Consider the following 26,749-nt stretch of genomic DNA (forward strand, 5'->3'; position numbering starts at 1 on the left):
TAGAGACATGAGATTGTATGATGACAGAAACAGTAGCTTCCCCTGTTTGAGGAAAGATGGACGTTCAGATTACTTCACAAATTTGAGGGAAATTGTTAGTGTCCAGTGAAAAGTTGATGTGTCTGAGTACTATAGCAGTAAATCTATGTACACCTTAAGGAACTTTGGAGTAAATCCATCAGAGCCAGGTTTACCCAAGATAAGTAAGTTATCCTAATCACTTTAACTTGTGTGACCAAAGGTGGAAAGGTGCTTGCCACCCTCACACAGTTTAACATATCTGTCAGCTGATCAATCACCGCTTCAGGTACTGTTCTGTAAAATTCTGTAAGACGGCTGTATATTCAGCTAGCTTACCTGAATTTTTCTTCTGATCATATCCTGCCCAGTTATTACAACCTTCTCCTGTTTTATCACAAGATTCAAAGGAGTTTAAAGGCTGTTTTAGTCTAATAATCATGCATACCTGACTAAGCCCCCACTCCCCCTTAGAAATATTCTAATCCCAACCCTGCTCCTAACTCTTCGTGAAACAACCACAAACACCACCACGGACTGTGACGTTCTTTAATCACAACAAGTACATGTAAAATGGGCAAAACCCTAAAAACAAAAGAAGCAAGGTAAAATCCCCTGATACTTCATCAATGATAAGCACTTTCGGATTAACCTTCTTCAGAACGTAATGAACGAAGTGGGGAAACACTTAATAAAGTCATTGGTGACCAATCAAAAGGTAGCTTTAGGCCAACTCCCTCCTCTCAGATCGAATCAGAAAATGTGTAAATATGCATGCTTCTTCTGTTCTAAACAATAGCCATTAGTAACCAATCAAAAGGTAACATTGGGCCAGCGCCCTCTTCTCAGATCGAATCAAAAAGTGAGCCAATGAAATTGTGTGGATGTGCATGTTCCTTCTATTCTAACCAATAGTAGGTCTTCTATTTTTCAGTATAGGACGCAATGGAACAACTGCTAAATGAAGTTCCATCAAGAAGAAGCATGCATATTTATACATTTTCATTGGTTCATTTCTTATTTGATCTGAGAGGAGGGAGTTGGCCTAAAGCTATCTTTTGATTGGTCACCAATGACTTTATTAAATGTTTCCCCACTTCATTCATTACGATCTGAAGAAGGTTAATCCGAAAGCACTTATCGTTGATGAAGTATCAGGGGATTTTACCTCGTTTCTTTTGTTTTTAGGGTTTTACCCAATTTACATGTACTTGTTGTGATTAAAGAATGTCGCAGTCCGTGGTGGTGTTTGTGGTTGTTTCATGAAGTTTGGCTTTTTATCTTATCTACCTTTGGCAGCTACCAGCCATTTTATCCTTAATTCTGCTCCGAACTCTATGCTTAACTAAAAAAAAAAAAAAAACTTTCTGTAACACTAATGCTAATCAGGCAAAATTATAAGCTAGTGTTATGGAGAGGTTCTGGTATAAAGTTCACAAAAAGAAATTGCTTTCTTTTTTTGTGATCTTTGCTATCTTCTGTGTTTTGAGTATTCAAAAGTGGGGATTGTTCTTTATATCCTGTCGAATGTTTTGCTTTTGATATTGTCATATTGCGATCAGACACACTATAACACATGTTTTCTCTCTGTTTATATAAAAAAATGCAAACACACACCACATGACATATATATCTATTCATTTGTATACATTCACATCTATACACGTCTATATATCTACACACACACACACACACACACACACACACACACACACACACACAAGACACAGATATTTATCACATTAATATAACAGCAAGCAATGTAATTTGGTATTATATGTTATGGATACTTTAAATGGTACAGAATAGACAAACCCACATGCCTAGTGGCTGAAACAGTTTCTGAGTGTGGAACAAACTGAAATGTGTCTTATTTGATAAAAAAGTATCTAGCTGAGTGCAGAACTGATGAGCTCACCTGAAGAATGTCAGACGGAAAACGTGAGTGTCTGCAGAACTAATGACCCACTGAGCCAATCAATCATGAAACAAGGGTATTTCACAATACTTAATGAAACTGGCAGCACTATGTCTCAGGCTGAGGCTTCTAAAGAGACTAGCAAGTCCATGATTCCAAGAACTGTCAGACCCTAAGGTGGGATGAAAGAGCCAGCTATAACACAGTAATCTGTCATGTCTGAGGGAGAGGTCAGACATCCAGGGAATGGTGACTCACTCATGAGCAGTGTTCTGAATAAAGAGCAAAACTTGTCCAAAAAATAGAATTTGAAAACAAACACTATAAGAAACATCAGAAAACAGGTCTGCCCATATGCAAATGTGAAGGAAGGAACAGTAAAACTGTACTGATACAGACTGAATACTTGCTTTTAGCACATGGCATGAAAGGCCTGTAACACCATAATGCATTTCTCTCATGTTTTTTTTATGTGTGTTCCATTTGTTTATCATATTCTTTATAATCTTACATTTTCACTACCCTAATACCAGATGACTTATGTGACCTGTGACATCAAGGTAGGATTACTGTGAACATGCATCTATGTGTAGTAATGGATATCTCCCTATGCATACGTGGGAAGCCACCATTAAACTCTATGGACACATTTCATGGTAAGCCTACCCTGACATCACCTGCAAACTCCATAGATTTTTTTTGAGATATAGGCTAATAAAAAATTTATGAAGCATTTTATTACAAACTGTATATTAAGAATGACAGGAAAGTAAAGGTATTCATGCTCTTTAACCATCTATTTCCATGATGCAAACAGACTCTGTATCAAAACAGTTCAATTAGAGTAAATCTACTAGCAGTAGAGACAGCACAGATGTAACATTACAAATAAATGAAAATTCAGAGTTTGTTGCAAAAATATGAAAAGCAGTTAATTATAATAAGTATTCAATCAGAAATGTGCTGTTCTTTGAATGAGAAACAAATGTAGTGATAGTTTGCTCATAGCGGAACTATCTTTCAAAACACAAAACTAAAATACAACTGTACTGTGAACTAACAATTATGATGTATTGAGAAGGAATTATTAAGCAAGGAATAAAGGTAAAATCATACCGTGCTCAACCTCTTAGTGCATTAAATCTGGGCAAAGGCTAAAATAATGGGGGCACAGGCCCAAAAATAGGGACAGATTTTAAATATTGCTCTTTAAAATTTAGAAAATTAAATTGCTAGAATAACAGGATCTGTGCTGGCATGCATTTTCTGAAGGATATGATGTCTGAAATTAAAATGTCTGTTGTTATATAGTGACTTCAGTCTTCAATGATTTGTCAGAAAACTACATATGAAGCAAAAATCTGGGCATTCTGTGAAAATCTGCACAGCTGAAAGGTAATACTTCTACTTGTGAACAGAAAGCTGAAAATGTTATGATCTCCAGGAAGGGAAAATGTTATACTATGCAAAACACACTAGGTGACAACATTAAAAGCTTATACTCAAAGCAGATGATCCATGTAACTACTGTCTGTATATTTTAACTGTGGAGCTTTTCTCCCTGGGCCTCTGCTGAAAATGGGCCTACGTCCAGTCAGACACTCTCAGTCAACAAATGTAAATAAATAAATAAATAAATAAATAAATAAAGGACACAGCAGTAACTAAAGTCATGGTAAGTGCTACTGCACTGAAAGGGACTGAGCAGCAACTGACCCTGCAAGGATTGCTGCTAGGGCACCAGCAAAGAATGAGGGAATACAAGAGTGGATCTTCAGTACTAAAAATATATGACCAGTGTAGGGATATGTGTTTCCAAAGGAAACGGGAGAATGGGGATGTGTTTTACTGCATCACTGAGGGTCAGCCTGCATTTTTGAGGGCAGTCAAGAATTATGATGGGAGACTTAATGTCCAGCAGAGTAATACTTGTCCTAAACACTATACCCGGGTATTATACAAGGGTCTGCCAATACAATTCTTGTAAGGAAACATACCAGAAGTCTGTGGTCCTCCAACAACTCACTGATAATGCTTTGCCATTCATTTGCTCCATTTTGTCCACCCTAGTTACTTCCCTTACATCGCTGTTCTTCTACCTTATGGGTCAGAGCTGGGGAGATATGTGGCAAAGTAGCTCTTCTTTAAGAGTTGCCAATGAACATGTTTCTGTGTTTCAAGCAGGTACAAGAACATACAGAATGTGTGTGTGAGAGAGGGAGAGAGAGAGAGAGGGGAACTGACGATCTGAACGTGTGTGTGAGAGAGAGAGAGGGGAACTGACGATCTGAACGTGTGTGTGAGAGAGAGAGAGGGGAACTGACGATCTGAACATGTGTGTGAGAGAGAGAGAGGGGAACTGACGATCTGAACGTGTGTGAGAGAGAGAGGGGAACTGACGATCTGAACGTGTGTGTGAGAGAGAGAGAGGGGAACTGACGATCTGAACGTGTGTGTGAGAGAGAGAGAGGGGAACTGACGATCTGAACGTGTGTGTGAGAGAGAGAGAGGGGAACTGACGATCTGAACGTGTGTGAAGGAGAACGAAAGCTGTACCTGCTCATTAGAGAGTGAGATGGACACACTGCAGGAGTGCAACGAGGCTGTCTGAAAACAGTGGTCCGTATGGTGGCTATTAATGAGAACAAAGCATGAGCAAGGAGCAAACACACAAAATACACGCAAACGAAACCAACACACAAATCACACACAAATTAAACCACAGTATTTGACACACTGACTCCAAGAGCCTGTCAAGGAAGTGGACTGAGTCTCAGAAGCCAAGAAAAGGGGTGTCTCACTGTCTGTCTTGTACTGAATACAGAACCGATGAGAGCTAAACCCATCAGACTGTGGGAACAATCAGGAGAAAAGACTCTTGGTCATTTTGTGCACTTATGCAACACTGTTTTGACTAAACTGATGAAGCCTGTTATCAGTGAAATTAAGAATGTAAATCTGTTGTGGTTCAAGAGCTGTTAAAATCTGCTTTTTGTGTGCCAGTCTTATCATGGTATACAACAGGGCTTGAAACATATTACAATAAATTGAACAAAGTAAAATGGAATTTCTTTATCAATGTGTTAAAATGGATATGGATGATTTTTATACAACATCTCCCATGAGTCTGGATGAACTCCAGTTTCTCATTTTCTACATTTTAGGAGTTAAACCAGTTACACAAATATCATCAGAGAGTAGATTTGTACCACTTAGTTCCACCCAGTCTGAAAACAAACCATATTGACATATAACCCCAGCTGCAAGCATTTTACATCACAAACCATATTGACATAATTGTAGCCGCAACATTTATACATCACTTATAATCTATCCAATCATTGTCAGTCAAATGTTACATAGCTCATTCAAGTCCTGCCTTCTTTTAAACCTCATTCCTCCCCTGTATGTACTGTTTCCACAACTCTCATTTTTTGCTATGTAATTTGCTCCTACCATTTTTTAAAGATCCCAAATGCAGCTGTTTTATCTCTGGTACTATATTCACTTCTTCTAGTATACTTGGTTTAGACTTTGATTTCCATTTTCTAGTAATTGCTTTTTTGGCAGCCACCATAATTAGACTCAGCAAAACTTTACTATGTTTCGCCAGTTCTGATTCTGTATCATTACTCAGAAAAATAATTTCCGTTTTTACACCAATTTGCTCACCCAGTATCTCTGACACAGTACTCCACAGGGAATCTTTAAATTTTATAAAATCATTACACTCCAAGAAAATGTTTCCAATTACCTCTTTCTTTACCACTGCACCTTCAACATTTGCCGTCTACTCGAGGAAAAATTCTCAGGAGTCTACTTGGGGTATAAAAATTATCTATGTAAACATTTCCAAGCAAAAATTCTAAATCTTCTAGTTTTTGTTGTATATTTGGATGGCATACATATATCCCACATTGTTTCTTTGTGAATTGCTTATCCAGTCTCTCTTTTCATCCTTTCTAACCTCTTCTGATTGATTCCTGTAGTTATCATGCAATATTTTATATGCTGTACTAATTATTCCTTTTTTGATGATAGCTTCTGTTCTAGATTGTACTAAATAAAAACTCTACCAGTGCTGGTCTTTTGTTTAGCTCCCCCCCACACATACATTTCTTTCTCTTTGCCTGTACTCTGATATTAATCTTTGATAGGGAAGGCAATCTCTAACTTGTAGTCCAACTAAATTATTGGTATCCTTAATGTAGACTCTGAATTAGAAAGTTTATTATATCTTACTATAGTTTGGTGAGGGACTATTGCATCTAATTTGTGAAGCTGATTGGTTCACAAAGCATAGTGCCTTTTGTTACTAGTTAATCCTTGTAATTGTGAAGTTTCAGTTACTCATGGCTATGATTAAATGTTAACTGAAGCTTTGATGCCTGTTGTTGCAGTTGTGATTTGAAGTATTCAGTGATTGACTTTTTCACTTCCATCAGTAGAAGATTGCTTTGGAAATTTAAAATGATTTTGACGTATAATTGACAGATAAAACTTGAAAGTGACTTTAGAAGTATATTATGTCTTTGCATGAGAATGTATGACGTATATATGACAATGTATCTAGTTTATATTTGATCTGCGCTACTCTTGCTACCTTAAAATCGTTCATGTGCTGCACTGAGTGTTACACGTTGTTCGTGTGTTTCTGCTACTTGACTATCATATAATCTGTGTTAGTTTGTATACTGGAGTGCATCTTCATGATGACAAATAAAGCTACAAAACTGTAAATGACTACAGAAACTGTGCCATAAAATAAACACGTTACAGCATATAATACAAAATTAAGGAAACCAAAATTGAGTTGAAGCCTTCTGATATTTTTTTAAAGAACCGATCAACAAAACAAGTGAGTATTTATTTTTAGTGTGTATGCAAAAAACAAGTCTTTCAATCTAGACATATCCATGCAAGATGTGTAGAATTTTTGTTTTGCTAATTAATAATACAGTGGAGCACTTTTGCAAGGAAGAGTGGGCAAATATTGCCAAGTCAAGATGTGCCTCACTGATAAGACTCCTACCCACGAAGACTGAATGCTGTAATTAAATCAAAAGGTGCTTCAACAAGGTATTAGTTTAAGGGTGTGCACACTTATGCAACCAGCTTATTGTAGGTTTTTATATTTCCCCCTCTTAACAGATTTGTTTGTTTTTCAGTTGAATTGTATAGGTTATAGGTCACATTAAAGGTGGAAAAAGTTTTGAAATGATTTATTGTGGTCTCATTTTTTATATCACAAAAACCTGGCATTTTAACATGGGTGTATAAACATTTTATATCCACTGTAATTATGAAAGCTCACTTGTTGCAGAAATAATTACGGGAAGCAACATCACTGAAAAATGGAATAAAAATAAAATAATTAAGCAAGTCAAAACTTAAAAACACCAAATGCCACAGATGTATAAAGTACAAATCCAAACCAAAAACATCTAAAGGCAACCACACAGTGAAGAAATATCTTTATTTTGCACTTTTGATTAAAGTCTTCATTAGAATAAAAAAAATCCTTTCCATCCACACTTAAATACTGATTTCAGTTAACAATATCCATGAGACCTTCATAAAAATTCAGGAACATCTCAAAATTCACACGTCACCCTGTACACAGATAATATTTATGAAAGCATTTATAAGAAACATTTAATACATATAGTTTCACCTCAGACTTTTATTGAACCAAATTGCAGTGGGGCTGGTGGCAGGGGCAACAGTGATGATGAAAGGGAAAACAGCTGTGTATTGAATTCACATGGCTCTACTACAAGCACTGGCTATGAAGTTTTGCTTGACCTTACAAATGATCCTTTTGCTGATGTTGCTTTGAACAATAATGATATACATGGTGGTCCCCACCAACCTAGTTTGGAACAGCAGTTAGAAAAAAAAAAAAAAAAAAAAAATATATATATATATATATATATATATATTTATATATATATATATATATATATATATATATATATATATATAAAATGCAAAGTTTGAATTTAGGGAATTTGTATTTTGAGCAATGTGAACGTTTAAACATTGTGTTGAAAGGACTGAAGATTTATAAATATACAAATGGGCTTACAGCCTGTTTGCAATCATTTGATTTGTTCAATGAAAAACTTAATTTGGTTTAAAAGAGATAGATGTTGCTGCTGTTGTTGTGTCTTTCGGCTTTTCCTGGTTAGGGGTCGCCACAGTGGAACTCCGGTCCGCCAATGATTGTCAGTGGATTTTTACGAGCCGAGTTGCCAGCCCTGATGCACAACCTTCAATGAAGGTACGCCCATTCATGCATGTCACCACACAGAAGACACTCTAGCTGAGAATCGAACAGGACGTGGTCTTACTCTGAGGCGGCGCTACCGCAGCACCACCAGTTTAAAAGAGATAGATGCAGGCAATATTTTGAAAATGGTATTACTGCCCTGTTGCCTCAAGAGATACAAGATCAATGCAGTGGCTTTATTTTATCCATTGAAAGATTACTCTTCCAACAAATGTTCAGATGTGATTCACTGAAAACCACTTTCAGTGAATATGATTTCAAGCTTTTTTTTTTGTAGAGGACAAGGCCCCCCCCCCCCATGGGGGGGAAGACCACCACACTCATATAGTGGAGAAAGTGCAACACCTCTCATTTGTAGAAAGCTGCTTTCAGAGATTTAGTGTTCATACTGCCATCCGTCAAAGCATAATTCTTTAACCAAAATTCACATTCCCAATGCAGTGATACTCTAAAGAACTTAAATCATCTGGATGTAAAGCTGAAAAAAAAACTGTTTTTGAAAAGATAAAGAGCCAAGTCTAAGAGATATGTACAGAAAGTCAGTGCAAAGCCTAGTATGGAAACAAAGAACTGAAAAAAAATGGGCAATTTCAAATGCCAAGTAGCATAAGCCAGTTAACAAGTAAGCTTTAGAAAGACTATTTGTGTGAAAGTATGTGTCTGTTATTCTTATTAACATAAATGGACTCTCTAGATCAGGTGTTTCTTATTTTATTTTATCAACATGAGTACCCAAGTTTCTGATGACTGGGTCAGATTTAGGTAGAATGTTAGAATGTGGTATGTAGTGATGATGGTGGATTTAGTGAAGGAAAATATACTGCATTTCTCTGCAATGAGGGCAACTCCATGATTAACGCACACAGAATTTGCATAGTTCTGCCCTTGCTGGCAAATTTAATTATCGGAATGAGATTTGATAACTGCTCTATTTTGCAAACTGTGGCAGACATGATTACCCAATAGTCTCTTGATTTCAACATTTACATCAGCAAAGTATATAGCAAAGAGATAGGGGTCCTAAGACAGAGCCCTGTAAGACGCTGCTACTGGTATTTTCTGTCCATAACAAATACCCCTCAATTATAACAGTACAAGTTCTACCAGATATCCAGTTAACTGTCCAGTGAACTATATATATATGGTTTAATGTTGAACTGCTAGACATTGTCAATAATTTAGTACTGAGGATGGTGTGGAAGTCCCTTAGGATGGTCCACTTAGCATGGAATGTATGCCTTTTATACGTGCCTTACTAACCCCTTTAATAAACTTATTCTAACATGATCTTACTTTTACAAAGCTGAACTGGTGCCTCTCTAGGAAGTACAATGCTGGTTTGATTTCTCTAAGTCTTTTGGGTTTATAATACCACGACAGGAATGGACTCCATTCCTAAGTCAAAGTATGATTAAAGTTCATGAAATTAGTATTGTTTCAATCTTTGATGTTACTCAAAAGTGCCCTTCACAGCACCTGCAATGAGTTACAAGTATCAGTAGCATATCTAAATATGATTGCACATTCTTTTTTATGAGACCCGTTGCTCCTGCTACTATTGGAACTCTCTGGGTGTCCTCCTTCTACATTGTCCTCATTTCTGCCTGCAAATCCTGGTATTTTATAACTGCGTCTCTGTACATAAGACACTGTAACCACTGGGTGTAGCAATTGTAATAACTGACGTTACTTTACTCTTGTTTTCATGGACTACCATATCTATTCTTCTCACATCTCTTTTTTGAACTGTTGGTAATAGGTGATCCTATGTGATACAAATTATATACTGTTGGTATAACAATATAAATTACATAACACATTCTATAACCTTACAATAATGACGCTAGTTTGAGTAAAAGTCCTGTGATTCCCAGTGTCGGTACAGTGACCACCTTTATGCAAGGACACTGCAACATATGTTCTCCGCACCCTAATAATTTAGCTGCTATATATAATTTAAATTCTCCAGTGGCACTAAACCTTTTATTTAGATAGCTGTTCTGTTACCCATAAATACTTCTATTGAAATATCTGTGATAATTTTATACAAAATACATAACACAAAGGCATGGAACATTTTATTATATTATTATGGTCAAAAGTGCTGCTGTTATACAGAAACTCAAGGAAAAAGTACAAAGACTCTAGGAAAGTCTTCCTGATTGCATTCCCTGGCCCTGGAATGAGAATTTTTAGTAGATTCACAGTAATTCTCAATGAGACTAATCTCAGATTCACAACACTGAGTGCTGGTCCTCAAGACTCAGAGCTTAGGCCACTATCAATTCATTTAAGTGGTAATACAATGATTTATGGTTGACAATTGATATTAATACAAGCTTGTTGGCTAGGCTGGTAATTGACTGCTGTCTTTTGTTCTACTGATTTTAATAAACAATTCTGATTAAAGCATTACTTAAAGATGAAACTATAAAGTGACTGTATCAGTAACTTGCCAGAGTCAATATCTGTACATAGCAACTCACCTATTTTAAATATGTCTTTTAATTTTATGAAGTTGTCACTTAGCTCAAATGGGACATTTCATTACTTTAACTGGTGCCTATAGGAGTAATATCATATTTCTTGTTCCTGGGAGTCCAGATTGGTTCCTGTACTATATAGGAGGCACTAGCTCCTGTGATATCATTCCCAAATAAAAGATGATTTATTGTTTTAATTGCAGAACCGTTAGGTTCACATTTGATTCATGCATTGTGTTTGGACTTCAGTATTGAATATTAAAATTGCAGATTGCATTCTTCTGTGAGTGTCAAAAAGTAATTGCTATCTCAGGTCCACACTTGCTTAATTTATCATGGACTTTTGCAGAAAGATAGGTTTACTGTAGAGAGAGGCAGAAACTAATTTTCATCTTTTTTGTTAACAAAAACATTATGCATATTTTTAATTGGGCTATATAGCTCATTTAAGTTAAATGAATAAATGTTCATGTGTGGTATACTAAAGGCAAGGGAAATGCATTAACATATTCAGGAAATACAAGGAAAGTGAGTCCTGTGACCATTTATGCTTCACAAGTGCCCACCCTTAACCCATGCCCCCTTTTCTGAGGAGGACTATGCCAGTAAAGCAAGGGGTGAAGTTGTAAATAGTCATCTAATTCCCATTTGATGGAAGATAATGTATAAAACTGCACAGGTGGAGTCTATTTCATTCATTGAGAAGGTGCTGAAGAATTAGCCTACCTCTCCACCAGGTTGTATTTATTTATTTGCTGATGAAAATTTAAACAGCATCTGCCTAAAAATGCCTCCCACTTCCGCCCTATCTCCATCCTCCCTAAACTTGGAGGAAAACTGGAAAAAGGAATCTACAAGCAACTGTCCACTTACATCCAACAGTACCACCTTCTCACTCTTTAATGGCATGGATTCTAGACAATGACAACATTATGGTCACTTACAGATGAGATCCTTCTCAACATGGATTAAGGAAATATTTCAGGAGCTCTATTCATTGACTTTACCAAAGCTTTTAATCTTATTCACCCCTTCTTCCTTCTCTCTCCCCATGAAATCGGGTTAGCCCCAGCATATACACCTGATTCCAATAATTCTTAACAAATAAGGATTTCAGAGTGAAAATGGGCTCATCTGTATCACCTCCAATGCCCTTTTCTCTTCAGAGCAGCCAGAGTTGTAATAGACAAAGGAGTCCTCCTTTCTCCGTTTGAATATGATCTCGACATCATAACAACAACCTCTAAAAAAAAACTCATCCACTTTACAGTTTATTGAAAACAAAATCTGTAGATTCATTTCCAATTCCTTCCTCAGAAACACCACTGCATCACCCTCTCTAAAATAAAATGGCTGCCATTTTCCTACAGAGCTGAGCTACTCCTGTGGACTCTTCTTTTCAAACTACTTCAACCAGGTGCCTTCCCACCTCTTTCACTAAAACTCTACAAGAAAATCACCACCACATACTCTCCCAATTAACTCCCTCACTCTAGACACCCCAACTCAAACTGCATGAATACCAACCATTCCTTCTGCATTCTTATATCCAAACTCTGGCAACCCCACCACCACCACCAGCACAAGAAGTTACCTCTTTCCCTACATTTAGACATCAAGTTTAAAAGACACCACCATCAGAAATCTGACTGCAGGTGCCTTTCCAGTGGACACACATCCTAACTTCTTCACCCGCATCACACCTACTTTGACCCTTTCTTCTCACCTGCTGCTTCCCTCTCAAAATGCATTACTAAAATTAATTCACATTTTGTTTTAATTGTGTTAATAATTACATATTATGTCAATTGTCTATTGGACTATCCATCTTCTGTGATTAGTCTGTATATGAATTTGGTCTGTGTTATTTTTCTGTGAATTTCTTCACCTGGGCTATATCTGCAAGTGATCTATTGTGATCACTGTAATAACCTAGTAAACAAACAGACTAAAGACCTCAACAGATCCTGGGTTCCAGTATTTGTGGGAATGTTTAATTTGTGGGATATGTGAGATTGAGGACCATTATGTTCCTAATGGCATAGAAAGCAAGACAAAGCTCTCCCCTCAGGTGTCTATAAGATACTGAAGAAAGAGACAGTGCTTCCAGTCTTTTCTGGTAGCCTATTTTTTAAGCCATTGATGATCTTAGTAAGGAAATTTGTTGCAGCTGTCTGTATCTAGTGAGGTACAATCAAAAAGTGGCACTGTATTCAATAATTGGCTTAATCAGTGTTAAATATAGGGGGGAATGACCTCTTTAGATGATATTATATTCCTATGGAAATTAGCTGTGTTAATTGGAAGAACTTTCCAACTTCTGTCATTATATGATGATCAAAGAAGAGAGTGTTATCAAACCAAGTTCCAATGTCTTTAACAACATTCTCATATTGGACTGAAGATATTTTCTCTGTTGTATGCTGGGGATAGGGATTCTTTTCCAAATATGAAAATATTGCACTTTTTATTATTTAGTTTGAGCCCATTTTTAGTATTTATGAGACTATGATCCTGCTGAAGAGCTTGGGCATTAGAGGTAAAATTAACAGTGACTTCCAGTTTACAGTCAACTGCAAACTTGGTTAACCAGAGTCCTTGATTCATGGGCTGGAGATGAGAAAAGTAAATGCTGAACAAAAAGATGCCCCAGCACTGAAGCCTGTGGGGCACTACTGGTCACCTTCATACTCTGTAATGAGGCACCTATAGATTCCGTGTTCTCCCCAGTTTATCGATTTTTCTACATGGAGATCTTTTTGTAATGTATTAAGCTTATTTAACTATGCCATCATAGGGCACAGTGGACAGCATGGCCTCAGTCAACAGTCTATGTTACCCTCTAGAGAAAGTTAACTAGATTCCTTTGACAAGATATACTCTTGACAAAGCCAAACTGCTGTGGGTCTAGCTGGATGAAATTTTAAATAGTTTATTAGGTCAGTTATAATGGGTTCCATTGCTCTGCAAATAAGACTTATCGAGCTGATGAGCCCATTATATTGTCAGGTCCCATGGAGGAAATATTTTTAGTCTTGGCGAGTACTTTCAGTATATGCTGTTTAATGAAGACTGGGGTTTAAGAAACTCAGGGATAGGTGGGCCTTGGGTAGTCACCTCTGGCGTAAAATTCATATTGCATTTGTTTGTTAGTATATGGGCAATGTCTATTAGATCAGAGTAGGTGGTGCCATTATTAATAAGCTCAGACCACTGTTAACTACTATTTCTTAATTTCATAACACAGCTAAAGAAGGTTTTGTAATTGCCCTTAGCTTTAGATGCTAACCTAAGTTCATGGGCTGTTTAAACATACATAATAGCATTGTGCAAGTTTTTAGTCAATTTTCTGATGTTATCCTTAACGTGAGGGTATTTTGATCTGCTGTACCCTTTACGGATTTTTTTTTACTGTAGAGTTTGTTTATGTTGGTGGATCACCTTGGTAGTTTGATTTTAAATTTCACATTATATTTAGATATGTTTGGGATTGCCAGTTCTATACATTTATATGTATGGGCATATGATTTCTTGTGATGGTACCTGCCATGGCCAAATCTGTGGCAATGGTGCTATAAGTGAATTTTGAAACTCCATCATAAAATTTGATGGGAATGGTACTTTTGAAATCCTTGAATTCTGAGATATTGGTTTTGCTGGGATTAGAGATATAGAGTGTGAAGGCAACTAGTTTATGATCTGACTTAACCAGGGAAGGAGATAACAGGGGACTAGTGTATGAACTTGATATAGTCATAAGGACTACATCAGTAATACTGAGTCTGTTAGTAGATTTCTTATCAATCTTGTGTAGGTGTTTTTTCTTTTTTCTTTTTAATTTCTAAGACATGTTGGGCATAGTCTGCATAGGAGATATAGGTACTTTGGTTTATTGGGGGGAAGTTCAAGCTTTCCAAAACAATGGAGTTCTTGTTTATAGGGAGTTCAAGTACATTTAGAAACCTTACATGATCTTTATGGAGCATATAGGGTATCCTGTGACAGGCTATAAAGTGATGATTGGTCCTTAGTGTGATATGAAGCTCAAGGAGTTCCATTTGTGGGACTCCTGGAAACTGTCTAGGGGTGGTTTATTCCTTAACAAATATGAAGATCCTACTACAGTTGCAATTGGGCCTGAAGCCATTGCAATTTGCAAAACTCAGAGATGGAGGGAGTGGTTTCTGAATATCAGGTCTGAGTAATTACACAGATATGGATATGTTCCAAATGGAGGAGAGTCTCAAGGCTGGGCAGTTTCTTGTTGAGACTTTTGGCTTTGAGCAGAGCCACCTTTCTGCAATCCTGTTTTATATTTGAAGCCTTACTTATATGACATGTCCATTAGTGCCTAAAATGGTGCTGTGGGGAAGCAAAGGCTTTAGCCAGTATGCAGAAACCTTGGCATGAGAGATGCAGGACATCCTTTGCAATAAAAGTAGGATTGTCAAGCATGAAGTCCCTGCTAATGTATAATGGATCCCCCTGGAATATCATCAACTTTTCAGCCAATTGTCTTTTCTTTATACCTAGGCATCATTCTTAAAGAAGAAAGGATTCCACTCAGGACCAGAGTTTTGCCTGCATTTTTTGACATGTATGGAGAGTTCTGATGTCTCTGAATATCCTTCAGAGTTTTGTGTCCCAAGTTATTTTCCCCCACTTGGACCACCACCATGCCATAATCATATTTGTTACTTGGAAGGGTCTTAAGAACCTTAGAGATATCAGAGTTCCTTACACTTGAAGGATAACTCACCATCACCCTGTCTTTGTCCAGCCTCATTGAAATAAGAATCTGCCTGAATATACAGTCACCAGTCACTAAACTATTTCTATTTCCAGAGTGCTCTGGTGTACTGGATTTAAGAAAATATAACTTTTGGTGACTGTTTGCTGAAAGTGTGTCTGAAGGTGATGTGCTGCTGGATTTTTGTTGAAATCAAGTCTTTGTGGTTCTAGAAGTCTTTGACAATGATGTTTTCACAGCCTCAGCATAAGAAATTATACTGTAGATTGGTGTGATGTTTGGTAGTGGTAGTATGTGTTGCTCACTTTCCATGTTTTTTTTTGGTGAGTGATACCTCCATGTTTATTAAATGTTTGCATCTCTCACAATTTCTTGTTTTGAGTAAGAATTCATTATCTATGATCATAAGGCAATTACTGTACTGCATTAGGATACCAGTTGTTATATAACTGGCAACAAAAGGGAAAAATAAGCAGGCTATCCTTTTGTCATTTTCCCAGAGAATTTGATAATTAGGATTTCACTGAGTGAGTACTATATGCAGTGAATGAGATGGTGATCTATACTGTGGCAGAATGCAACTATGTAGATTTTCTTAGGGAGGGTTTACACTGAGTTGTTATATGAACTTAATGAGATAAAGTAGGTTTAATCGGTAGGGGTACTGTGCTTGTTATATGAACTAAATGAGGTAAATTATATTTGGTTGGTGTGGGTAGAGTAAGGTAAATGATGTAATATGGGTCATGTTTCAACTGAGGCAATTGTCTGCACAAAATACACTATACAACTCTAAAGTATGAGCTGCGTGGAGAATTACAAGTTACTTTGGGCAGCATAGAGACATCATGGGGCTGCTTAGGGCAATGCAGAGCAGCTGTGGGCTGTTAGAGGCAGCTTGGCGGATATGTAGTAGACATTGTGGCTCATCATGCATCTGCAAGAAGCTGGCTGCACTTCAGTATATCACTATTCACACTGATTAATAGGATCAGACAGAGACAGGTAGTGTTATGTCAGGGTGGGATCAGTATGCCTGAGTCTATGCAGTGCTAATTACAATACACCTGCACTAATCTCAGCCCAATGTAAATGTGAGCTATTTATAGCAATACCAATAAAAGCCAAACAAAATTCAAACTAGTACACTGGCTAGTAGCAAAGTCATACAGCAATCTGAGGCCCAGAAATGGCTTGGTTTCCTCTCTACTGTCACTACAGCAAACCCAGAGCAATTCTCTTAGCTAGACTACTACAAATGACATAAAGTATGTAGCCATTGCAATACCTCAGTAGGGAATAGAAAAACACATATCCCACACCTTGCTGGGCTAGTATTTCAGTCAACCTAGTAGAATAAGGTTAAGATTGCCTATGTCATATGTGATAATTTAATAAAGATGTTTTTTGTTAACAAACAAAAAAGAATTACTTCTAATCAGGTAGAATTAGGTCAGATTCATTAGAATTAATCACAATCCAGAATTTAAAAGTTCACCTTGTAGCAACACTTACATGAATGCTAGGCCATTTACAACAGCACAGACAAAAAGCTGAAGTGATTGAAATCAGCACAATGGCAAATGACATTTTTTCAGTTAGCTTTACTTATTGTAACTAGTTATAGATTTGCCATTTTGTATGGAGGACACTAGTGTTTCATCTTTTATTTTTATTTGTAATAGACATGGTTTTGTTTGTACTGTTCATTAGGCAAAACATCAAGTATTGATTTTCTATCTGGTAGCATTGTTTGTTATGAATGCAGAGTTAGCCAGTGTTATTAGTAAGTTCATTTTGCACTAGGTGCAACAGGTTTTTATGTAGGTTTCACTTGTGTATTTTTTATGCCATCTGATCCTGTGGGTGGGGCACACAGTGATAATATTTCAGTGAGTATTGTTCATGACTGGTGTTAGTATTTCTTTGTAGTATATCTTATTACAAAAAAATTTGGCTGCTTTATATTAGTTTAAATATGTTGAGGTATGTGCAATTTGGTGTTGCACTGTTTTTTGTGGTGTAATGTTTCTGATGATTGATGCTGTTGATTTTTTTCTTGTAAGTTTGTCTTTAAGATGATTTGATGTATCACATGTTTAGTATACATGCGTGCACAAATAGTCTAATGAAATTGGTTCTTTATATGAACACAAACAGCACCCTTCAATCCATCATCCATCCACTTTGTGATAACCATTTTTATTCTTAACACGGTTCTTAACCAAAGTGGAATCCTTCAAGGTCCCAGGGCCAGTGGAAACTACGGCCCAAACTGCAGAATCCTATATAAACGCATTCTACGGACATCTCCAGGAATGCATGGATCATGTTATTCCAAACAAAACCAAGACCCAATCATCCAAAGGCAGGCATCCAGTCTGGTGGACCCCTGCCATAAATAAACTGTACAACAGAAGGAGGAAGCTACTACATGATAGAGCAAAATCCCTAATAGGGAAGGCATCTCAGATCAGTACTAGCAAAAAATTACAATCCCTCATAAAATCCTCCAAGGCCAGCTTTGAGAGAAAAATTGCACAGGACACCAAAGACAATCATAAGGCTTTTTTCAGTTATGTTAGAAACCTGGGATGCAACTCCCAGACTTGTTCTGAGTTGATTCTAAATGACAAAAAATACACTGAACCCACAGACATCGCCAATATCCTGGCAGACAGGTTCAGTGCAAACTTCTCCCCCCAAAAGAGCAAGTATCTATCCCGGCAGAGGGCTGCCTCCCAAACATCTCTGATGCTCAGGTGAAGGCTGCCCTCCAAAGCAAAAAACACTGCTTCCATGGGACCAGATGGCGTCCCAGGTTGTGTCCTACATGAACTCCAAGAGGAACTAATCCCTCAAATAAAACAGCTATACAATCTCAGCCTCACTACAGGATATGTGCCCACAGAATGGCATACAGCAACAGTGGTCCCACTCCACAAAGGTGGAGCCTCTACGGACCCTGGAAACTATAGCCCCATAAGCCTGACTAGCTTAGTCTGCAAGGCTATGGAGAGGATCATCATGGAGCTCATAAACAAAGACATTGGGGACCTACAGACACTAGATCCTACCCAGTTCAGCTTTGTCAAGGGCAGATCCTGCCTTTTGAACCTGGTTGACTTCTTCAAAACGGTCACCAGAGCCATGGATGAAGGGAAGGTAGTCCACACAGCCTATCTGGACCTTGCAAAGGCATTTGACACAATACCCCACTCGGGCATCATAGATAAGCTATCCAGCTTAAATATAAACCCCTATGTCACAAGATGGGTCACAAACTGGCTCAAAGACAGAACCCACAGAGTGAGAGTTGCTGGAGCCATGTCAGACTCGAAACCGGTCACAAGTGGCATCCCACAGGGTTCTGTCCTGGGACCACTCTTGTTCGGTATATACTTTTCAGAGGTACAGGCAAATGTGGGAGGACTATGGCTCACCAAGTTCGCAGACGACTGCAAACTGTGCCATAATCAACTCTCCACCTGACACAAACATCCTTCAAAAAGGTCTCACAGAGACAGATAACTGGTGCCAGCACCTTGGTTTAAAGCTAAATGCCAAAAAATGTATAGTCATACCCTTTGGCAACAACAATGTGCCCACAAATTACCACATAGGTGGAAACCCATTAAGTACAGAGAAAGTTATTAGGGACCTGGGGACCCAAGTTGATAGCAATCTCTCCTTTGAAAACCACATTGCCAAAGTGGTTAGAAAGACCTTCTACATAGCCCACCTCATCACGAAGGGTTTCACATCTAGATCAAGAGAGGTAATCGTGCCCTTTATTCATCCCTCATCAGGCCCATCATAGAATACAATGCCCCTTTTGGGATGTACCTTACCCGACACCTGCAGCAATTAGAAAGACCCCAAAAGTATCTCACCAGGAGGATCAAGGGTCTCAAACAGATGCCATATGCTGCTCGGTTAAAAAAACTCCAGCTCTACTCAGTTGCATACCGCCTACTTCGAGGCGATCTATGCCTGACATACAAAGCTATGTCAAATCCAGAATTAATGGACATGCTCCACCTCAGTAAATCTAAATCCCTTAGAACCACACGCTCGAAGGACTTGAACCTCAGCACAGAAATAAATAGAACTTGCTGGAGGGACAGGTTCATAACCCAGAGGCTTCCTTTGCTCTGGAATAGAATTCCAGTTCATGTGAGGCAGAGCACTTCACTGAATCTCTTCAAGAAGAATCTCGATATGTGGATGGGGGATCGTAGGTTTGTCCCAGGGATTACTCCCGTGTCACTATTAGACAGAGGCACAGTAAACTAAACCTTAAAAAGGGCACAGTATACTCAAATCAAGGGGTGGTGTAAGCCATACAGAATCGGGCTAGGCTTATAATTGCCCCAGGGCAGATAACCTAGTATGAACCTATGAACCTATGAGAAAGTCCCATTACCAATGGGAACAAAAACTATTAAAGTGCATTCTGGACAGGGTGTCAGTCTACAGGAGAATACACTTACTTGCTCATTGCAAGCAAGGTGAAATTGCACTTTGAATAATTGCATTACCACATGCCTTTCTGAGGTAGTAAAAAGCTAGAGCACCCAGATGCAACCCATGTTAATGCAGGAAGAACATGCAAGCAGAAGGTATCCAGAAGAGATTAAAATGGGAGAACCTCTTTCTGTGACCTGGCAGTGCTAGTCACTGGGAAACTTCACTGCTCACAGCCATTATCCGTCACTGAGTTAGCCACATCTAATATCTGCCACTACAATGCCCATAGCCAATATATTATCAACTAAAAAGAAAACCTATAGAACAGATAAAACAAAGATGAGTCATCCTCATTCGTTTCTTATTAAAACTAATATTGTGAAGGTCACACAGTCCATCAGTCTGAGAGCTATTATTCTTATAATCTGTGGAGATTCTGTTAATAAGGAGGAGGAGTTTGGAAGGTATAGATTTCATAGTGTAGAACATCGGTAAAATTTGAATAATAGGTACTTCACTCTTCCATATACTCGAAGGGTTAAATTACTAAAATATAATATGAGATGGTTATATATTTCCAAAGACAATGTAATCGCATATTATAAGATAAAATATTGAAACTGAACTGCTTCTTCAAATTTCTAAGACAAAAGCTGTATGAAGCAGGTAGGTCTCCCCCACTCCCCCTAACTATATATACTAATTCCATGATCGCACTGCAGCGGGGAAACGGACATATACCTTTTACTTACCTTACAGTAGTCCACACGCTGCCACTACTATGTTGAAATTTAGCATTGTTAAGGTTTCAGTCTTATGAGTTTCAGTCAAGTGAGTTTTCAGTATTTTGAAATTTCGATGTTATGGTCTCAGTAAAATGAATTTCAGTCAAATGAAATTTTGATCATGTATAGTAGACCCAGATAGATATATAGATAGTTTGTGAATTGTTGGTAAGTGCTTTAGCCTAAGAGAATGAACAAAATATGTAAAGCAAGAGTCTGTAACAGGGGGACACCTTCTAAATTGTAAAAATGAACATCGTCTTACTTTAACAGCCTCTGTGGCCACTATTCACATTAATTTTCCATTACACACTAGTGAAAGGCACATAGTTACCTCTGATGGTTATGACTTAATATTTCCCCTATACAAGTGCAGGTTTTAAATTATTATTTATTCTGCTATCCTTGTCTTGCCAGTTGTTAAAAGCAAGGTTATACTTTGTCCCCAGTATCTCATTAATTTGAAATAATCTACATCCTAAATTCCCTTCAGTCACAGTTGTTATAATATGTTGACTACACACACACACACATATATATATATATATATATATATATATATATATATATATATATATATATATATATATATTGTACATGGAAGTCATAATTATCATCCAAACCATTCCCATGATATGTAGGAGATACTAAGACAAGTCAGTAGCTGGAAAGGGTTTTTATCTTGCATTGTTATCCATCCACATCCATTCAGACAACAGGATCTGTTAGTTCGATCTCAGCTTTTATATACATCAAGTATGCACCTGTTTGCTAATGCTTCCTACTATATTATTCTTTTACATTTAATGTTATAAGCATATACATTTTAACATGATATTCCATATAAAACCAAGGCATTAGTAATCATTCTACTGATGATATTTTTGTCTGCAATGTTTTGTTATCGGTCACTGACGAAGTTATTTGTTCTACTGCTGGCTTGCAATAAATTACGGAGGAATGGTAAATAACATGAGTAAACCTAGAAAATGACTTAAACTCTCGTTAAGACTTACTTTGACAGTATCAAATTTATTTCAGATAAAATATACATTGCCATGTGATTATAATGAATTCCTGAACTTGCAACTCCTTTCACATTAATTAGGTAATTTAATGCATCGTAATAAAATGTTAACTAAGAGTAACAGATTAATAAAGACAGTTTAAGAAAGCTGTTTGCCCTTTCATTAGACCATTATTGATTTTTTTAAATAAAGACTTTTGTTTGTCATAGATGCAATACATTTAAGATAAAGTTATAAATGTCTTAGCAATCTGTCATAAATAGTGGGGAAAAAATCTCACTTTACCAAGGCTATAAATATATTAGGCACTTAAAATTAGGGACATAAAGTCTCTCAGTCTCTCCCCATGCATATATTTGCATTACAAAAGTTTTTTTTTAACTTACCTATTTAGAGTTATCCTATGAAAGTGAATTTCGCATAGACTTCTAGGACAAACTTGTGGAAACTCTTCAAAGAAAGCTAAACTCTCCTAATAACCCAATTAACTAGTCAGCACAAAAAAGCATGTGTCTTCCCACATGTCTGTGTGTTATAGTTCCCAGCAAACAAAATCCTTGCTGAATATACAACAATACTCAAAGGACCTTGCTATAACAGACTTTCTTCAACTGATTAAAAAATTATGTTGACAGTTTTCAGGACTTATTTTGCTAATTGTGCAAAGTGTCACTTGCAAACATGTCAGAAATGAACAGCAGAATATTTTCAGAGCCTAAAGACATATCAAGTTTACTATCTGAAATAGCAAGTTTAAAATAACAAAAAAGGAGGGAAACTAATTGGAAATGAGGCAAAGTACATCATTTCTCACAGAAGATATAGATGTGACCTTGAATAATATTGAGGAAACTGTCTCTGGAAAGTCCAGTAATGTTAATGGACTGACTTTCACAGAATTAAACATAATTTTGTCAGATCACTTACGATGTTTTAACTAAGTACTGATTGAAATTTACTGGGTATATGACAAGAAATAATTGTGGCTCTTATTCCCAAATGGGAGGTAGTGACCCATGAGCTTAACATATATGCTTACTTATTTTATTAATTTGTTATTGTGTAGCTGTGTACTCTGAGCAAGTCACTTAACCAGACACCACTCCCAGGCTGAGTTTGAAAAAGGTCCATAGAGATCAGTGTTGTACTGCAGAAAACAAATGCAAATAAAATAAAAATAAATAAATTAAGCAGATAAATCCATTAAACAGGAGATTCTTTTCAGGTGTGACCTAGGAACATTTTCTGGTTAATTGATTTGCTGAGAGTGACAGAACGGAGAAATTGAGATTAAGAGAATCAAACCCTTGACTATAGGTAGAATGTTTTTAGCACAATGTTGCCTAATCCCCTGTACTAAAATGTCAGACTTCATCAGTTAATTGAGAGGGTGATCAGACAAGTGTTGCAGTAAAAAAAAGGGGTGACTCCATTTTTCAGATCAGGATATGGTTATGAAAGGAAGGTGCTACTTTATGGCACCTCTCTTTGAGTAACTAACTCTTGTGCATAGGATCGTAAATGTGAAGATCAAGATTGGTGTATTAGTGATAGTGTTGTAAATAATAATTACAAGAGGAACTTAGCAGTGACCTACAAAGCCAGAAATCTGGTCATACTTCTCATTGCATAAAATTTATGGGTAAAGGTGTACTTGCTGTTCTGAATCTCATATTTGGCAATAAGGATAGGAGGTCTGCATGATCCAGAAAGAGAATGACTTCACAGTCTATAGGTTTCTAGAACTTTTACCCTTAAGAGTGGTGAAAGTTGGAGGGCAGGCATCATCATCATCAAGGCTATAGGAATGGATTTAGGATATGGAGAAAGGAAGATGTGACATGGGGAAATTAGCATAACAAAGGCATTGACATGCACCATCAATGTGCTTATGCACAACCTGCTACTTTAAAAACCTGTCTACAATCAGGGAGACATCTGCTCGTCTATATCAATGCCCGTTCCCTGATTACATGCATATCCAGGGTCCTTCCCTTGCGATAGGCAAGCTGGTGTAGCTTCACCCTCCACTCTCCTCCAACCCCGCAATGACTTCTCCAGCACAGTGGAACTAATCAAACTCAGTTTGTCTGTGTTTCAGTCAAGGCGCCATTCATTTATGTTGCTGCCCTCAGCCAACACTTTCTCTCAGTGAAATCAATACTGAAATAAAATGCAGCACCAGACAGTCCACATAAGAAATACCCAGACAGTAATCAGCTAACAAATATTTTTGTCAGACAATAACTTATTGTCAGCTTCAAAGAACAGTTACCTGAACTTCTTTGTTCCTGTAAGCTTTACTGTGTTTTATTTCTGTATGTATATCCCATGTGGTTTCATGTAAGCATTTACTGTTGTTTCATATTTGTTTAATTAATGTTACTTAATGTGGAGCTTTTCTCCCCGGGCCTCCACTGTAAATGGACCTGTGTCCAGTTGGACCATCCTGGTAAACAAATGTAAAATAAAAATAAAATAAATTCTTTGGCAAGTCCCCCACAGCAGCTCATATATGACAGAACATGGTAAGCAATTCCCCTCAAAAATGGGAATATTGTACTTACTTAACATCACATAAAGAAAGAGTTGTGGCATGTCAGAATCTGATAACATGACAGAATGCAAAAAAGTCCAGAAGTATGCACAGAATATGTCCTTTTCTTGTTTGCTGCCTGGTTAAGAACAATAACACCAGATTCTGCAGGGCAGATTAGGAATAAATGGTTGGTAGGCAGCAAGGTAACAACTAACCTGTTCAGATATTACCAGTTTCATATGTTGTCAGATCAGATCAATTCAACACTGAGCAACATAAGCATTTATGCCATATGAAGCAGAGAGAAAGAGAGAGAACCATATACATCAACAAACCTTTGTACTGGGGAGTATTCCTGTGTATACTGTGTCCTTATCAAAATGCCAACATACTGAAGATAAGAACAAGGCCAGGTGTTATTGCATATCAAAGAGTACATAAAGTATTAATAGAATGTGAACAGAAATAGATACCTTTGTGCAGTGATAAAGTAAATAAATAATGGGCGCAAGGTGTCAACACCAGTATTAACATGCCATACCACAACTATTTCATGTATGTCAACCTCCACAGCAGTAGACATCTTTACCCACAAGAAACATACACAGAAAAGAAATATCAATTGCATATGCTGAATAATACCATCAGTCATGTCATCCTGAAAGAAGAGTACAAACACGCCATAACATATTGAGAAGATATACCCACAGTGAACATATTACTAGTATCTATAATGTATGCAAAACCATGTGATTCAGTCAACAGTGAACTCCAGACTCTCAGATGAGGTGAGGCCATCTTCATGGTGAACATGATGTGTCCTCAGGTAAAGGCCCTGGCATAACACACAACAACATCACCGACATAAATAGGGAAGTCTAGGCCAGTAAAAGATAAGAGTCTGGAATAAACCTAAGGGAAATTACGCTACACTGAGGGAAGTGGTGCAGAGAGACAGAGACTGTGTATATGCATGTGAAGATATTTTGGGAGGACTCAACCCCTATTATTTGTAAATAAAGCACAGAAGAGTTGGGAACAAAGCCTCAGGAATGTTGCTGCCAGGGACAGAAGGCAAGTTATGGTACTTGGGGGAGCACATACAAATGTGGACATACATGACTGTATAGAAATACAGAGAAGTCAGAAGTAAAACAGGATGGCTGTCATGTTACAGAGGCTTGTACAGTAGGAGGACATACAAGTCATGTTTGGATGAACCACAAAAGGACAGTGTCATAACTAGCAGAAGATGGAGATGTTGACATCTGCTGAATGTTGAAAGCTCAGAAGGTGGTAGTGGGTTGCACTCCAGACCTGATACTAGAACGCATACTGGCTGTTATGCTCCATCATGTTACTTTTGGAGTGATATCCAGAGGTTATTGCCTACACGACCTTGGAGAACAAGCTTGATATATCTGCTGTAGAAGATGATGCCCCTCTTCAAGTTTTGTAGCAGTACCCAAGTCACTTCTGCTTTGGTTACTCTTGGAACACTAATTTCATGGGGCTAAGCTGTGCCTGCAGGAACCTCCTATGACATTTCACTACTGTGTTTTGGACATTTAATACAGCGAGGGAGAATAAATGATAACATATGTCCTCTGTCAGCAACATGTAGGCTTCACTGCTGATTTATCTGCAGAAGGGGGGGCACTGTGAATGTGCTGATTCATAGAACAACCAGTGATCTAGTACCCCTACAATGCTCCCCCCCAGTCCCCAACGTCCCTATGCTCATGAAGGACCATCTATCTTTTCTGCAGCATGTTTCATTAAGAATCCATTGTTCCTTGCTTGCGATTAAATCTTGCCCCAGTTCATATTAAGTTGCCAAACACATTTTCTTTCTCTGATGTTAAAAGTACTGTCTTAGTATCTTGCATGAGCAGATATAATAGTACATCTCAACAAGCTAAACTAACAGCTCTGTGCATATCTGATATCATGCATGGGTTCCACACAGTGTTGTCTATAATAAAGTTCTTCAACAAGCAGGGAAGAACATCAACATCCACCTCAGTGGTGTGGTTGATGTCCATATTCAGTGAAACAGTACTATGAATTATAGTCTTAAAACTGTAGCTACCATGAAACATTGATCTGTCACAATCAGTATACAGTTATTAAAGCTTTCATGATTTATGACATGTCAATGCCAACATGTCTGGGCAGCTGGCAATTATGCTCACAGTTATACTGAGCTATATAGCAACATACTAAGACTCAGGGCTGTATTGTAAGTATACCATGGGTAACTGAGATATATATATATATATATATATATATAAAAATCAATTAGTACTGACATGAGACGGTAAGATTCGTTACTAAATCTCTGTAGTATTTCCTGAAAAACCTACTCCCTCCATCATTCCATCAGAGGCTTGATTTACCTGGTTCTTAATCCGGAAAAAGCTTTTTGCATTCTAAGAGTTATTGCCAGATACTTCCAGACAACTA

Source organism: Protopterus annectens, chromosome 14.part0 (assembly GCF_019279795.1).
Source record: "Protopterus annectens isolate FY-2018-M chromosome 14.part0, PAN1.0, whole genome shotgun sequence".
Taxonomy (NCBI): Eukaryota; Metazoa; Chordata; order Ceratodontiformes; family Protopteridae; genus Protopterus; species Protopterus annectens.